Here is a 16,209-nt window from a genome sequence, read left to right as displayed (position 1 = left end):
CAAATTAGAAATGCAGAAAATCAAAGGAGAGATTAATAAAATTGAAATCAAGAAAACTATTAAATTAACAATAAAACTAAGAGCTGGTTTTATTTTTAAAAACCTAGTAAAATTGATAAACATTTGGTCAATTTGATTTAAAAAAAGAAAGAAGAAAACCAAATTACCAGTTTCAAAAATAAAATGGTAACTTCACCTGCAACGAAGAGGAAATTAAAATAGTAATTAAGAATTATTTTGCCTAGCTGTATGCCTAAAATTTGACAATCTTAGGGAAATGGATGAATATTTACAAAACCATAAATTACCCAGATTAACAGAAAAGGAAGTAGAGTACTTAAATAACTCCATCTCAGAAAAAGAGAAATTGAACAAGCCATCAATGAACTCTGAAGGAAAACATCTCCAGGTTCAGATGGATTTACAAGTGTATTCTATCAAACATTTAAAGAACAATTAACTCCAATACTATATAGACTATTTGGGAAAATTGGTGGAGTCCTACCAAATTGTTTTTATGACACCAATATGGTACTGATACCTAAACTAGGAAGAGTCAAAATAGAGAAAGAAAATTATAGACCAATTCATCTAATGAATATAGATGCAAAAATTTTAAATGAAATATTAGTAAAAAAAGATTACAGCAACTTATCATGACAATAATACACTAGGACCAGGTAGGATTTATTCCAGGAATGCACGACTGGTTCCATATTAGGAAAACCATTAGCATAATTTATCAGATCAACAATAAAATCGGGAGAAACCATGTGGTTATCTCAATAGATGAAGGAAAAGCCTTTGACAAAATACAACACCCATTCCTATTAAAAACACTAGACACCATAGGAATAAATGTAGCATTCTTAAAAATTATAAGAACCATCTACCTAAAACCATCAGCAAGCATCATATATAATGGGGATAAGCTAGACGCATTTCCAATAAAATTGCAGGCGAAATAAAGATGCCCATTATCACCACTACTATTCAGTACGGTACTAGAAATGTTAGCTTTAGCAATAAGAGAAGAAAAAGAAATTGAAGCAATTATAACAGGCAAAGGAGAAACTAAATTATCACTTTTTGAAGATGGTATGATGATATACTTAGAGAATCCTAGAGATTCAAGTGAAAAAAAAATGACTTGAAATAATAAACAACTTTACCAAAGTTGAAGGATATAAAATAAACCCACATAAATCCTCAGCATTCCTATATATTACTAACCAAGCCCAACAACAAGAGAAAGAAAAAGAAATTTCTTTTAACGTTATTGTACCTACTATAAAGTATTTGGGAGATACCCGCCAAAACAAACCCAGGAACTATGTGAACACAATTACAAAACACTTTTCATGCAAATAAAGTCACATCTCAATAATTGGGAAAAAAATCAGTTAGTTGTGGTTAGATTGAGCTAATATAATAAAAAATGACAATTTTAACTAAATTAATTTACTTATTTAGTGCCATACCAATTAAACTACCAAAAAAATTCATAGTGCTAGAAAAAATAACAACAAAATTCATCTGGAAGAACAAAAGGTCCACAGTATCAAGGGAATTAATGAAAAGAAATACTATGGATGGTGGCCTAGCCATACCAGATCTCAAACTGTATTATAAAGAAGCAATCATCAAAACTACTTTTTACTGGCTAAGCAATAGACTGGTGGATCAGTGGAATTGGTTAGGTACTCAAGACACAGTAGTCAATGACTATAGTAATATACTGTTTGATAAACCCAAAGACTCCTGCTTCTGAAATAACAACTCACTATTTGACAGAAACTGTTGGGAAAACTGGAAAATAGTATTGCAGAGAATGGGCATAGACCAATATCTTACACCATATACCAAAATAATGTCAAAAGGTTCATGATTTAGATATAAAGGCTGATGCTATAAGCAATCTGGTAGAGGAAGGAATATTTTACCTGTCAGATTTATGGAGAAGGGAAGAATTTATGACCAAACAAGAAATAGTGTTATGAAATGCAAAATCGATAATTTTGATTACATCAAATTGAAAAGGTTTTGTACAGACAAAGCCAATGCAACCAAGATTAGGAGAGAAACAGAAAATTTGGAAAGAATTTTTACAAACAGTGTCTCTGATAAAGGCCTCATTTCTAAAATATACAGAGAACTGAGTCAAATTTATAAGAATACAAGTCATTCCCCCATTGATAAAGGATATGAGCAGGCAGTTCTCAGAGGAAGAAATTAAAGATATCTATAGTCATATGTAAAAATGCTTTAAATCATTATTGATTAGAGAAATACAGATCAAAACAACTCTTTGGAACTACATCTCAGCTATCAGATAGGCTAACATGACAAAACAGGAAAACTATAAATCCTGAGAAGATATGGGAAAACTGGAACACTAATGAATTATTGGTGAAGTTGTGAACTGATTCAACCATTCTTGAGAGCAATTTGGAACTATGCTCAAAACGCTATAAAAATGTGCATACCTTTTGACCCAGCAATACCACTTCTAGGGCTATAACCCAAAGATCTCTTACAAGTGGGAAAAGGGCTTGCATGTACAAAAATATTTATAGCAGCTCTTTTTGTGGTGGTAAAGAATTGGAAATCAAGAGGATGCCCATCAATTGGGGAATGGTTGAGCAAGTTGTGATTCATGAATGTTATGGAATATTATTGTGCTATAAGAAATGAGGAACAGGCAGCATGGAAAGTCTTATATATGAGCTGATGCTGAGAGAGGGGAGCAGAACCAGGAGAGCATTATACACAATTACAGACACATTGTATCTCTGATGACTAACTTTGATAAACTTGGTTTTTCTCAGTAATGCAAGGTTCTAAGACAACTCCAAAAGAATCATTATGGAAAAAGTGATTCACATCCAGAGAAAAATTATGGAGTCTGAATGCAGATTGAAGCAAACTATTTACTCTTTTGTTTTCATTTTTGGTTTTGTTTTGTTTCTTCTTTCTTGTGGTTCATTCCATTGGTTACAATTCTTCTTTAGTACTTGACTATTGTGAAAATATGTTTAGAGTGAAGGTATACGTAGAACCTATATCAGACTGCTTGCTATCTTGAGTGGAAAGAGGGGATTAGAGGGAGAGGGAGAAAATCAAAACTCAACAACTTGAGGAATTGAATGCTGTAAACTAAAATGAAATAAATAAATTTAAAAGGAAAAACAAAAGAAAGAAAATTAATTTTAAAAAAAGAAAGTCACCAACTTTGGATCTTCTGTTTCTCCAATTTCCTGTTCTCACCATTGCCATCTTTGCAAACATCTACCTTTGTGTTTTACTTCTTTAAATTAACCTCCACATTTTCAGAGGAAGTAGAGACTCTAGAGAGATCAGCAATTTTACCTCTGTTCAACAAGTCAGTAGGTTTGAATTCAGCTAAACCGACATTTTGTGAGTAGCTACTATGTGTCTCAACCATAACTAGTAAATGTTGTGCAAAGGCAATTATCGTACAATGCATCTAGGGAAAATGACCTTTAAAAATTGTAAAAGGGGGAGAGATGAATAGATCAGGTTATTTCTCCGTGTTAGGGGTACTGACACTAAGGTTACTGCTAGAAGTGAGAGGAAGGTGAGGGATGACCTCTTCATAGTGTATTATGTGACTGCTTCTTATGTTGGATAACCATTCATGCTGACTGAGAGTTAGCCTCTGATCCTGTAGGACTGCAAGTCTTGCTAATAACACATAAATTAAGTGAAAACTTCAGTTGCCCCACCCTAATTACATCTCCTATGATTTTATTCTAGACACTGATGATAAAGGAAAGAAAAATGACAAAATTCTAAAACCAAGGAATATTCTCATAACGGAATTAGATATATAGATGAATTACTATAAAAAATTGGAAAAAAAAGATTATGTACATCAGAGATGTCAATGAGAGTGGTAAAAATACAAAGCAGCATCATTCTCAGCTTTTGGGGTTAAAGAAAGAATCAAAAAAAAAGAGATAATACCTGAGCTAAGTCAAGAAATTGAAGAAGAAAAAAAAGATTTTTATTGTTGAAGGTGATGTGGTAGAGGTGGGGAAGATGTCATTCTAGTCATGGGAGACTGTATGTGCAAATGCCTAGAGGAAGGAGAGAAGAGTATAAAGTTGTGGAATGATGAATACCTAGATATGGTGGGGACATAGAGTATGAGGACTCTATGATACCGCCCAAGTTAGGAACCTGACAGACTGAAAGAATGGTGTCCCTTACAGAAACAGAGAAGTTTGAAAGAAAAGTATGATTTAGGATAGTTGAGTTTAAAATATTTCCAAGGACATCTTATTAGAATTGTCCAATTGGCAAATTAATGATGTCGGAAGTTCGGTGAACCTGATATGTGAAGCATTTGCATAGGAATTGTAATTTAATCTATGATATGCATTGAGGTCATCAAAGGAGAAAGTATAGAGGGAGAAAAGAAGGGTGCCCAGGACAGACTCTTAGAAAAAAATATTCACAGTTAAGAGATAGGAGAAGATGATGATTCAGGAAAAAAGAAAGAAAAGGACCTTATTGTGTGGCCTTACTATGTTATTATTCCCACAAAAAAAGTTAAAGATAGGGAAACCATGACTTCATGATAAGGCTTTAGTGGCAAACCCTATCAAAATTAGATTGATCCTTGATTAATACACATATTAACTATCTCAGCTAATTCACTGGAAACTAGGTGAATTAATGTTATTTGTTTTGTCTTGGTTTGCAAAATTACATTCAACATAGCAATTCTTATTAACTCTGTGACCCTTACTATTTATGTGTCCCAAAAAAAGTCACTTTTAGGTGAACTGGGTTAGGTAAATGTGAAGTTTTTACTCTGTTAAATAAGGATATAAGAATTGTCAATACTTTCCCAATGACTATACATATTCTCATGACTGACCCCTAATGGGTTCTATATAAGTCTACATGGCCAAAAATGTGTAGAGGTTATCAAGAAAATCTTTACATGATAAAAATAACAGATATGATTTTGGCCTGAAAAAAATAGGGGAGAGATCCTTAGCCATTTCTGTTGGCTAGAGAAGAAATTCAATATGGTCTCTTTTGGGCATTTAACAGTAAGAAAAACCTCTTTTCCGTTGAAACAGCTAGAATGGATTAGTTGAGAAAGTATGCCTTCAATCTTTGAATGATCTGACCCACGGGAAAGAGTTGTTTAAGGATTGGCCATGTATGTATTGGCAAATGACTACCAAATACAATAACAGTCATTTGGATGTAATTAATGCTAATTTGCTTCTGTTGTCAAGAGCAAAATAAGAATCCATATGCTTTTCAAGCCACTCTTTCTAAATCAAATTAATAATGTCATTAGAGTAATCCAAAAGGGAGGAGGGTACTGATTGAAGGGAGGGTAGATTGAGGGAGGAGGTGGTCAAAAGCAAAACTCTAGTGAGGAAGGAAAGGGAGAAAGGAGAAAGAAAGGCATAAATGGGCAGAGGGATAGGATGGAGAGAAAGACACAAATAGTAATCATAATTGTGAATGTGAAAGGGATGAACTCTCATAAAACAGAAGCAGATAACAGAATGGATAAGAAATCATAATCTTACAATACGTTTTTACAAGAAACACATGTGAAACAGAGGAATACACACAGGGTAAAGGTAAAAGATTGTAGTAGAACATACTCTATTTCAGCTGAAGTTAAAAAAAAAAAACAAATAAACAAAAAAACAGAGTTAGCAATCCTGATCTCAAACAGAGCAAAAGCAAAAATAGAACTGATTAAAAGAGATAAGGAAGGAAACTGTATTGTAACAACAATGTTGCTAGCAGCTGCTGTGGGGATGAAAGAAAAACAACAAAACCAACAAGAGCACACAGGAGGGCTGCTAGCTCAGATTCTTTGATTCTGCTTTTGTAAGGAAAGCAACTTTAAGGGGTTAACAATCTCAGGTTAATTAAACATACATACATAATTCACTTAGTTCAGGGGGAAAAGTCAGCACCATGAACTTCAGAGCAAATACAAACAGAAATTATAAGCAGAAGTTATAAACAGATTAACAGACAGATTTCTGTCTGACCATAGCATACATAGTTACCAGAGAGAGAGAATCACCAACATCTTGGTTTTTCAAAGCCAGGGTGGGATGAGGGTGGGCTCCTTGATGGCTACCCAAAGTCTCCACACCAACACTCTTCCAATGAGTGTGTCCCCAAAAGCAAAAGGCCTCCTTCAGAGATCATATACCCTGTTCAGGGTCCTGAGGGCTCAGAGCCTACTTAGCAAAAAGGAGTGTGGGAAAGATTTTTAATGACTAGCACCACATCCTATGCATTACAATGACTCTTTGATTCAAACAAAGCCAAAACTCAAAGAGACCTGATTGCTTCAGTGCTAAGAAGCACTCCAGAACAAAAGACCCAACCCTGCTTGCCATTACATTTGAAAGGCAAGAGTCATGAAAGGTACTTGATTACCTCAGTGCTGAGAAGCACTCCAAAACAAAAAAAGGTCCAACTTTACCTGCCCAATTCAAACAAAGGCAAGATCCATTAAAGGCACTAGATTACCTTGGCATTCCAGAAGAGAAAACAGAAAAAAAGTCCCACCCTGAGCACTATTACATATATCCTGCTAAAAGGCACCATAAACAATGAAGCAATATTAGTACTGAACATATATGCACCAAGTGGTATAGCATCCAAATTCTTAGAGAAGTTAAGAGAGTTACAAGAAGACATTGACAGCGCAACTATACTTGCGGGGGACCTCAACCTCCTCCTCTCTGAACTAGGTAAATCTAACCACAAAGCAAATAAGAAAGAAGTTAAGGAAGTGATTAGAATTTTAGAAAATTAGATATGATCGATCTCTGGAGAAAACTAAATGGGGATAGAAAGGAATATAGCTTTTTCTCAGTGGTACATGGAACCCACACAAAAATTGACCATGTCCTAAAGCATAAAAGCCTCACAATCCAATGCAGAAAGGCAGAAATATTAAATGCATCCCCTTCAGATCATGACACAATAAATATTGTATGTAATAAAGGGCCATGAAAAGATAGAATAAAAATCAATTGGAAACTAAATAATCTAATCATGAAGAATGAGGGGCTCAAAAAGGGATAGTAGCTATGTTTATTCCTAATGAAGAGATGTATCCAATTATCAAAACTAATTGTAAGAATTTGTTTAGGGAGCCAAGATGGCAGAGTAGAAGCAGGAACCTGTTTGAGTTCTCCCCCCAAATCCCTCAAAATACCTATAAAAATGACTCTAAACAAATTCTAGAGCAGCAGAAGCCACAAAATAACCGAGTGAAACAGATTTCCAGCCCAAGACTATCTGGAAGGCTGATAGGAAGGGTATATCATACCAGGCTCAGAGCAGAGCATACCCTAGTGTGGGCCATGCTGCTGCAGTAAGACTGAAGCAGGTCTCAGGGCACTGAATCATAAGCAGCTGTGGGGGTTTTCAGACTTCTCGACCCACAAATATCAAAGACAGATTTGAAGGTCAGTGGGAAAGGTCTCTCGCTTGGGTGAGAGAGGACGGTTGTCTGGCCCTAGCCTTAGCACCAGCCCTAGTGTCATGGTGGCCACTAACAGAGCATCTTCTGGCTCTCTAGGCCTACAGACCTTGGGGAACCAAGCCTCTGATCTGGGTCACAGTCCTTGGTGGTGGTTGTGGGGTGAGGAGATGTGCTGGAGAGGCATATCTTGTGGCAGCTTTGGAGAGGAAGTCCTCCTCACAGTTCCAAAGCAGAAAAGAGTGCTTGTGGTTGTGCCAGACCAGAGGACATACCAGGAGAGGAGTAAACACCTCTCCTTTAATCATACCACTCTGGAAGAACTGAAAATTTGTAGGGCCCTAGAAATATCTCTGAAAATAGCTGCACAAAGCCCTTGAAGCTAGGCGCAACACACCCTCCACTTAACAAAGACCTCAAAAGTCAAGTAAGTGGCTGGGAAAATGAGCAAATGGGAAGAAAATAAGACTATAGAAGGCTACTTTCTTGGTGAAAAAGTATTTTCTTACATCCTTGGTGATGAGCAAGATCAAAGTATACAACCAGAGTTAGACAATAAAGTCAAAGCTCCTACATCCAAAGCCTCCAAGAAAAATATGAAACGGTCTCAAGCCATGGAAGAGCTCAAAAAAGAATTTGGAAAATCAAGTAAGAGAACTAGAGGAAAAATTTGGAAGATAAATGAGAGCAATACAAGAAAATCATGAAAAATGAGTGAATAGCTTGCTAAAAGAAACACAAAAAAATTCTGAAGAAAATAACACCTTTAAAAATAGACTAACCAAAATGGCAAAAGAGCTCCAAAAAGCCAAACAGGATAAGAATGCCTTAAAAAGCAGAAGTGGCCAAATGGAAAAAGAGGTCCAAAAGCTCACTGAAGAAAATAATTCCCTAAAAATTAGAATGGAGGAAAAAAGAAGCTAATGAGTTTATGAGAAATCAAGAAATTACAAAACAGAACCAAAAGAAAGAAAAAAATAGAAGACAATGTGAAATATCTTGTTGGAAAAACAACTGACCTGAAAAATAGTTCCAGGACAGAAAGATAATTTAAAAATTATTGGACTACCTGAAAACCATGATAAAAATAAAAGATCCTAGATATAATCTTTCAAGAAATTATCAAGGGAAAACTGCCATGATATTCTAGAACCAGAGAGTATGAGAGAATTGGAAAGAATGCACCAATCACCTCCTAACAGACATCCCAAAAGGAAACTCCTAGGAATATTATAGCAAAATTTCAGAATTTCCACGTCAAGGAGAAAATATTACAAGTAGCCAGAAAGAAACAATTCAAGTACGGCAGAAACACAATCAGGATAACACAAGATTTTGCAGCTTCTACATTAAAGGATCAGAGGGCTTGGAATATGATATTCCAGAGGTCAAAGGAACTAGGGTTAAAACAAAGAATCATCTAGCTAGAAAAATGGAGTATAATATTTCAGGGGAAAATGGAATTTCAATGAAATAGAGGACTTCCAAACATTCTTATTGAAAAGATCAGAGCTGAATAGAAAATTTTACTTTCAATTACAAGAATCAAGAGAAACATGAAAAGGTAAAAAGGGAAGCCATAAGGGACTTATTAAAATGAAACTGTTTATAATCCTACATGGAAACATGGTATTTATAACTTATAAGACCTTTTTTCAGTATTAGGGTAGTGAAAGGGAATATCCATACACACACACATATATACATACATATATATATATATATATATATATACATACATACACATATCTACCTGTGTATGTGTATGTATGTTTGTATATGTAGTGTATGTGTGTATGTGTATGTGTGTGTGTCTTTATAGATAGAGGGCACAGGGTAAGCTGAATATGAAGGGACGATAACTAAAAAATAAAATTAAGTGTGGTGAGGAATGTACTGGGAGAAAGAAAAAGGCAAAGGTTTAATGTACTAAATCATCTCACATAAAAAGACAAGAAAGAGTTTCTATAATGGAGGGCAAGAGCAGGGAGATGAGAGGGAATAAGATCATCAGATTTGGCTTAAGGAGGCAATACCATATACACTTAATGGGGTATGGAAATATCTTACCCCACAGGAAAGCAGGGGGGAAGGGGATAGAGAGGGGGGCTAATAGAAGTGACAGCAGATTGGGGGAATGGGTCATCAGAAGCAAACACTTTTGTGGCAGGACGTGTCAAAGGAGAGAATAAAATAAATAGAGGGTGGGACAAGATAGAGGGAGATAGAGTTAATCTTTCACAATATGACTGTTATGGAAGTGTTTTGCATGACTACACATTACATGTATAACCTATATCAAATTGCTTACTTTCTCAAAGAGGGTGGCCGGGGAGGCATGAAGGGAGAGAATGTAGAACTCAAAGCTTTAAAAATTGTTTTTACATGCAATGGGGGAATAAGATATAGAGGAAAGAAAATAGAAGGGAAGGGAAGAGAAGGGGTGAGAGAAGGGAGGGCAAATTGGAGGAAGGGTTAATCAGAATGCAAGCTGTCCTAGGGTGGGGGGAGGGGAGAGACGGGGAGAAAATTTGGAATTTAAAATCTTGTAGAAGTGAACGTTGAAAACTGAAGATAAATTTTTAAAAATGAATTTGTTTAGATGGTAATTAAAAAGAAAGCATCTAGAATTTAGCCCTACTTAATGCAACTTAAAATCAAGAATGTGTTTGATATGAGACAATCTGCTTCCTAATAGGATTTTATCAGTGTGTTGTGTTTTTCATTCATTCTACTAAGTGATACTCATCTGTTAGGCTTGTGACAAGACAAGTAACACAGCAAGTAGACTAGAGTTTTTCTCAAGTGTCTTCTAAAAGTGAAAGAACATGATGTAAGAGGGATCAAAAGCAGACATAGTATTTCCCAATGTCTTACATACAAATAAAAGGAGACATAATAACATCTTTCACACCTTTCATCTTCTTTTAACTCCCCCTTATATCACTCATCTGATTTAAATTACCTTATAGTTGTGAAACTGATCTTTCTATCCTTAGTTCATCCCTTGTCCATTCTAAGCTCCATACTGATAGTCACAACCATGTGAGATAGGTAGTACAAGCATTGTGAATCCACTTCATGGATGAGAAAACTGAGGCTCAGAATACTAAGTCCAAGATTATGCTGTCCAATATCATGCAACCACTCAGACTCATAGCAAAAAAAATGATCATTAAATTCATGGGTGTGAGACAGTTCAGCAAAGGGAAAAGAATAAATAAAACAAATAGGAGAAAAATTTTAAAACAGTAGCTTGGGGGACAGCACATTTAAGTTGGTTAGTTAGGAACAAGCATTTTTTTACACTAATCCTTTCTGGCTGGTTCAGCAGAACAAATTTGTTTTTTAATACACAAAAGAGATCATATTGAATTTCTTTTATGGATAGCATTGGTGGCTAAGGACAGCTCCCCCATTTAAAAAAAATTAAAACCTTGTCTTCCATATCATATTGTGTGGAGATTTTCTTGATACAATACTAGGTGTTAAATGGGAGGGATACAAAAAAGGGGAAAAACACTGTTCCTGCACTCAAGAACCTTATATTCTAAACAGGGAGAGAAAAATATATAGCTTTAAATGCTGCACACACAAATATCTTTCTGTATCTTGTATGTGTATGATATATATGTATACACACATATACTATATATTTATTTGTATATGTATATGCTATGTATTCATATTATGTAGACACATACATATACAAGTGTCTGTATATGCATATACATGCATATATACATCCATCTCTATACCCTTCTGGTTATCTATGTCTATCCATCTCTCATCTGACATTTATGGAACATAATCATTGAGGGAAGGCACTTTGCAGCTGGGGGGATATGCCCAGGGTAGGGGGGAGCAGAGGGGCTCCACCAGAAAGTGAGACTGGAGCTGAGTCTTGATGGAAGCCAGAGAAATTAAGGGAGTAGGGGTAAGAATAGAAATAGTTCCAGGTATGGGACTTACCCAGGAAAATGGTCCAGTGTTGGGAGAGGGAATGTCACATTCAGGACAATGAGTAGCACATGGTAACTGCACTGAAGCTTTTACCAGGTTAGTTTTATAACTATCTGCTTCCTTAACTATTATTTATCCAAGGCGTATGATTTTTGAATTCAGATTTAATTCTGGTGTCTCATTAATGGGCAAAAAGGGCCTCAAACTTTATATCCATTACTTTACCTCTGTCCTGACTAATCTCAGTTCCACATATTATAGAAGAAGGTAGTCAAGAAATTAATTCATCCAATTTGATAATTTAAAAAAAAACAGAAAGATAAATTATATGTATGAAAATATTTACCAAAGCTAATGGGGAAAAAGGCAGAGCAAGCTCAAGCAAGAAAACATTTCCTTGATTCTGCATCTTCACCTTGGTCAAATCATTCAGATTCTCTGGGCTTCAGGTTTCAAATATTCAAAATGAGGGTGTTGGACCAGATGATCTCTAGCATCACTTACAGCCTTACAGCTATAAAACTGTATAGAGCATGGGGTTTTAACTTTATTTATTTATTATTTCTCATGCACAGTCTCTCATTGGCAGTGTGGTGGAGCCTCTCATCTTTATCTCAGGAAAAAACATGCTTCCAAGTAACTGTCTTTAATGCTCAATTTCAGTGAGAGTTTAGTGGAAATAAAGTTTAATATTTCCCCATCCAATTTCATGGGTCCCTTGAAATCTATGAAGGCAGTCAATGATTTGTTGGTAAATGTTTTAACAACCAGTTCATCATCATCATCATCATCATCATCATCATGAACAACAACAACACGTGTTCATATATCATTAAGGCAGAATTCGTGACTTCAAAGATCACCATGAGTATGCCTGAATGGTCCAGAATCGCAGGATATAAGGAATTCTCTCAGTAGAAGGCAGAGGAGTTAAAGCATTTATTGAAACTCAAAAGGAGCAGACCCATGGACCAGTGTCCCCAGTTTGACATCCTGGCAAGAACGTTCCAAAACCAGTATGCCCATCTCACAATAGTGACCAGGAGGCCACAGAAAAACATTATGGCAGCAAGCCAAGCCATACTTCGCTCCCACCCAATGCTAGGGCCCTCCAGCAAGAAGACCATCCACTGGCCTCAAGCCCCTGCTCAGCACTCTCTGGCCTCTACAGGGGTCAATCCTGCTTTTTTGTAGCTCCTGCTGCCACTTCCATCACAATCTCCAAGCTGTATTCCAGCTAACTGACTGCTTCCTCTCTCCTTCAGCCCTTAACTGCTCTAACCAACTGCCTCTTAGCTCTGCTCCAATCATCCAGCAAGCTCCTCCTACCACAGGCTTCATGTCATCACTTGGACCAGAACTCAGGAGCTTACCATTGGCTCCAATCCTAGCCACTCCCCCCAGGACCTTGAGTCCTGCCCCCGAAGCCCAGTGAATGGGCAGGAAAGATCTTCACATTCACTGATTGCCTTTACAATTCATAACACAATTCTAAGTTCAATTTTAATTCTTAACATTTCCTCTTCCTTTTTTATGTCTAGACTATCAACAAAACACTAAATCAATTCCTTATTTGTAGAATTTGCCCATTTTCAATGCACACTTTGAACATTTAACAATCAGCTCTCTCAAGCTTGTCTGAGATGGCTCCAACACACCTCTGAGTGCAGGCAAGTAACTCTTATTATAAAGAGAGTGGAAAAGAGTGACCAGGACATTTTTTTTTAATAATCAAATACTGGAAAGTTTTAATAACTACTGCTTTATTGTGCAGTTTAAGATGTAGCAGTTTGATGCTTATTCAATTCTTTTGTGTAATTCTACTATATTTGACATTTTATCTTTCTGTATTATTTTTGATTATTTTATACATTGATATTATTGGCATGATGAGAGTAGCATTCTAAAAGATTATTTAGTCAATGTTGACATCTTTATTTTATTAATTAAATCTAATTATGTGCATTGAATGCATCTCCAATTATGCAGTTATCATTTATTCCTGCAAAAAAGATGTTTTATTGTTTTCTTTATGTAAGTCATATGTGTACTTTGTCAGCTTAGTCCCAAGACACTTAATATAGTCTCACTAATTTAATTAATATTTCTCTTCCTACCACTTAAAGAAAGACTGATTATTCGTATAGATTTATCTCATATCTCATTTTTTAATAAAGCTATTCTCTTGATTTATTTTTGGTTAATTCTTATAGACTTCTAAATATGCTATCATATCATCTATGAACACATTGTATAATTTTTTTACTTTAATTTGTTTGTTGTGTTATTGATAAAGATAATACTTCTAATATTGTCAAGAAATGGTGGTGAGAGTAGACAGCCTTGACGTATAACTTTTCTTGATGGGGAAGGCTCTATACTTTTTTCCATAACTTAGAATTTTGTATCTTTTAGAACAATGTTAAGGTGAGGCATAGCTGTGATATCACCAGTACAGGAAACTTCTTGCATGGACAGTCACTGCACAGCTCCAAATTGTTAACTGATACATAAATCATTGTCTTTGAGAGTTAGTGGGGCAACAGGAGTTTAAGATGTTTTCTTATCGCCCCATAGGTAGTATACATCATACATAGGACTTAAATTCAAATGTTTTGACTCCAAAGAAGAACAAAAAAAAACATCTATTAAATGCCTATAACATAACTGGTAATATACTAAACTTTACAAATATTGTCTCATTTGATCCTTATAACAAACCTACTAGAATAGTGCTCTTATTATCCCCATTTTACAGATCAGCAAACTGCAGTAAATAGCAGTTAAATGAGTTACCCAGAATCATATAGCTAGTGTCTTAGGCTGGATTTGAACTTAGATCTTTCTGAATCCAGGTCAGATGTTCTATCTATGGTGTCATCCATTCTGGCATGCTTTCCTGCCTACTATCTACTATGCCATACTGCTTTTACTTGTTTGTGTATATTTGCCCCCAGATTCAAGGAACTGCAATTCCTTCTTTTTGAAACAAAATGATTGTTTTCTTAAGTCAATAATCAACTAATTTTACTTTGAACAACTCAACCCCAGTGTCTTTGACTTATTCTTTTTGGAAACTTCTTCCTCAGAAAGGAGTCATATTGGAATCTCCAGAGTTTTCTTATTTTAATGAATTGGAATTCCAAGTAACATCTCAACACAGGAAAGTTTGGTAGGTGTTGTGTTACACAGGACCACATGTAAGTGACACAGGGCCTCCTACAAGGGAACTCTTCCAAGTTTTTCCAGCGCTTAAATATGTAACCATGGGAATACTACTTAATCCCTCTGAGTCTTAATTCTTTCTCCTATAAAATAGGGATAATAGCTACAATGTACTTTATAGGGCTATTCTGAGGATCAGAGGAGAAAATATATGTAAATTGCTTTAGAAAACTTAGAGTGGTACATACATGGCAGAACTTATTATTATGGTAACTGTTTCCTACTCAGAATCTCTGTGCTTTCTCAACTAAATCAAAGTTTCTCTGCAATTAAAAATATTATTAGCTTTTTTTTCCCTCCAGTCTAAGCAATTGGACAGGAGTAATTAATTCATGAATTTGGTGTTCTAAAAGAACTCCTAGTCAAGGTTAATCATTTGAAGAATGCATACTTAAAATTGTTTAGTTATTTTCAATTTTACAGGATAATGGAAATAGATAAAAATAACATTCTCTGTTTACTGATTTGAAAGCTATCATATACTTGAATCCTTCTAGGCCTTCTTTGGCCCCTTTTTTCAATCCCTTTTGGTGACAGGGATCATGTCATATACTTCTTTTATATCCAAATAACTCTTAACATTCATAACAGGCACGTAGTTGTTCTTAAAGATTATTGTGTATTGAACTTGGATTCATGAAGTCCTGTGTTCAAATCTGGCCTTTGATTATTTTTTTGTAAATGTATGGCCATAAGATAGTCACTTAAATTCTCTGAATTTTACTTTTCTATAAAATGGATGATAATCATGACTGCAGAATTTCCTCCTCAGGTTCTTTAGACACTCAAATTAATTAATGTAGCCATATGTGAATTTATGACAGTTTAGCCCCTACCTCCTTCCCATAATCAATGTCTCAGAAAGCAAAGGACATATAATAGAGACAATAAAGCCTTAACATATTAATAAGGGCTTAAAACCATCATGAAGTGTGAACACCTTTCTTGAATGGTAAAAAGAGAACCCTCATTTGACCCACAACAACAACAAAAGAATTCACCTTTGCAGGACTTTAACCAACTAAGCCTTGGGGGAAAAATCATTCAGGAGCGTGCTTACCAACAGAAGCTGCCTGACTGAACAGACCTGTGCAGAGGGAACAGGGGATTTCTGCTTTCCTTCCCCCTCCAACTCCACATAAATCATGACATTTAGCTCTTTTAACAGGAGACTGCCTGTGCAAAAGTTAGAGAGTATAAGGTATAGTGGAAGGAGCAGAGATAAACAGAAATGTGTACAGTAAGATCGTTGCTTGAAGCACAAAACAGCTTGACAAAAGAGAAAAGAGAAGACTATGGATTGAAGAGCATCCTAATGATGGCAACAGAGAATAGAGAGGAACAAAGGAATTCTCAAAGAGAGAAAGTTCTTCCAGGACCTTCATTACCAGAGTTTTCAGTTGCCTTGTCATATGAGTTCTCTCTATACTTTCCTCACTACTATTTCAACTCATTCTTCCAGGGATGAAACAGCACACTATGGTTTTATGTGTATTTGTGGGAGGGTCTTTGTG

The sequence above is a fragment of the Trichosurus vulpecula genome, chromosome 6, assembly GCF_011100635.1.
Source record: "Trichosurus vulpecula isolate mTriVul1 chromosome 6, mTriVul1.pri, whole genome shotgun sequence".
NCBI classification, from domain to species: domain Eukaryota; kingdom Metazoa; phylum Chordata; class Mammalia; order Diprotodontia; family Phalangeridae; genus Trichosurus; species Trichosurus vulpecula.
This window is presented reverse-complemented; position numbering follows the sequence as displayed.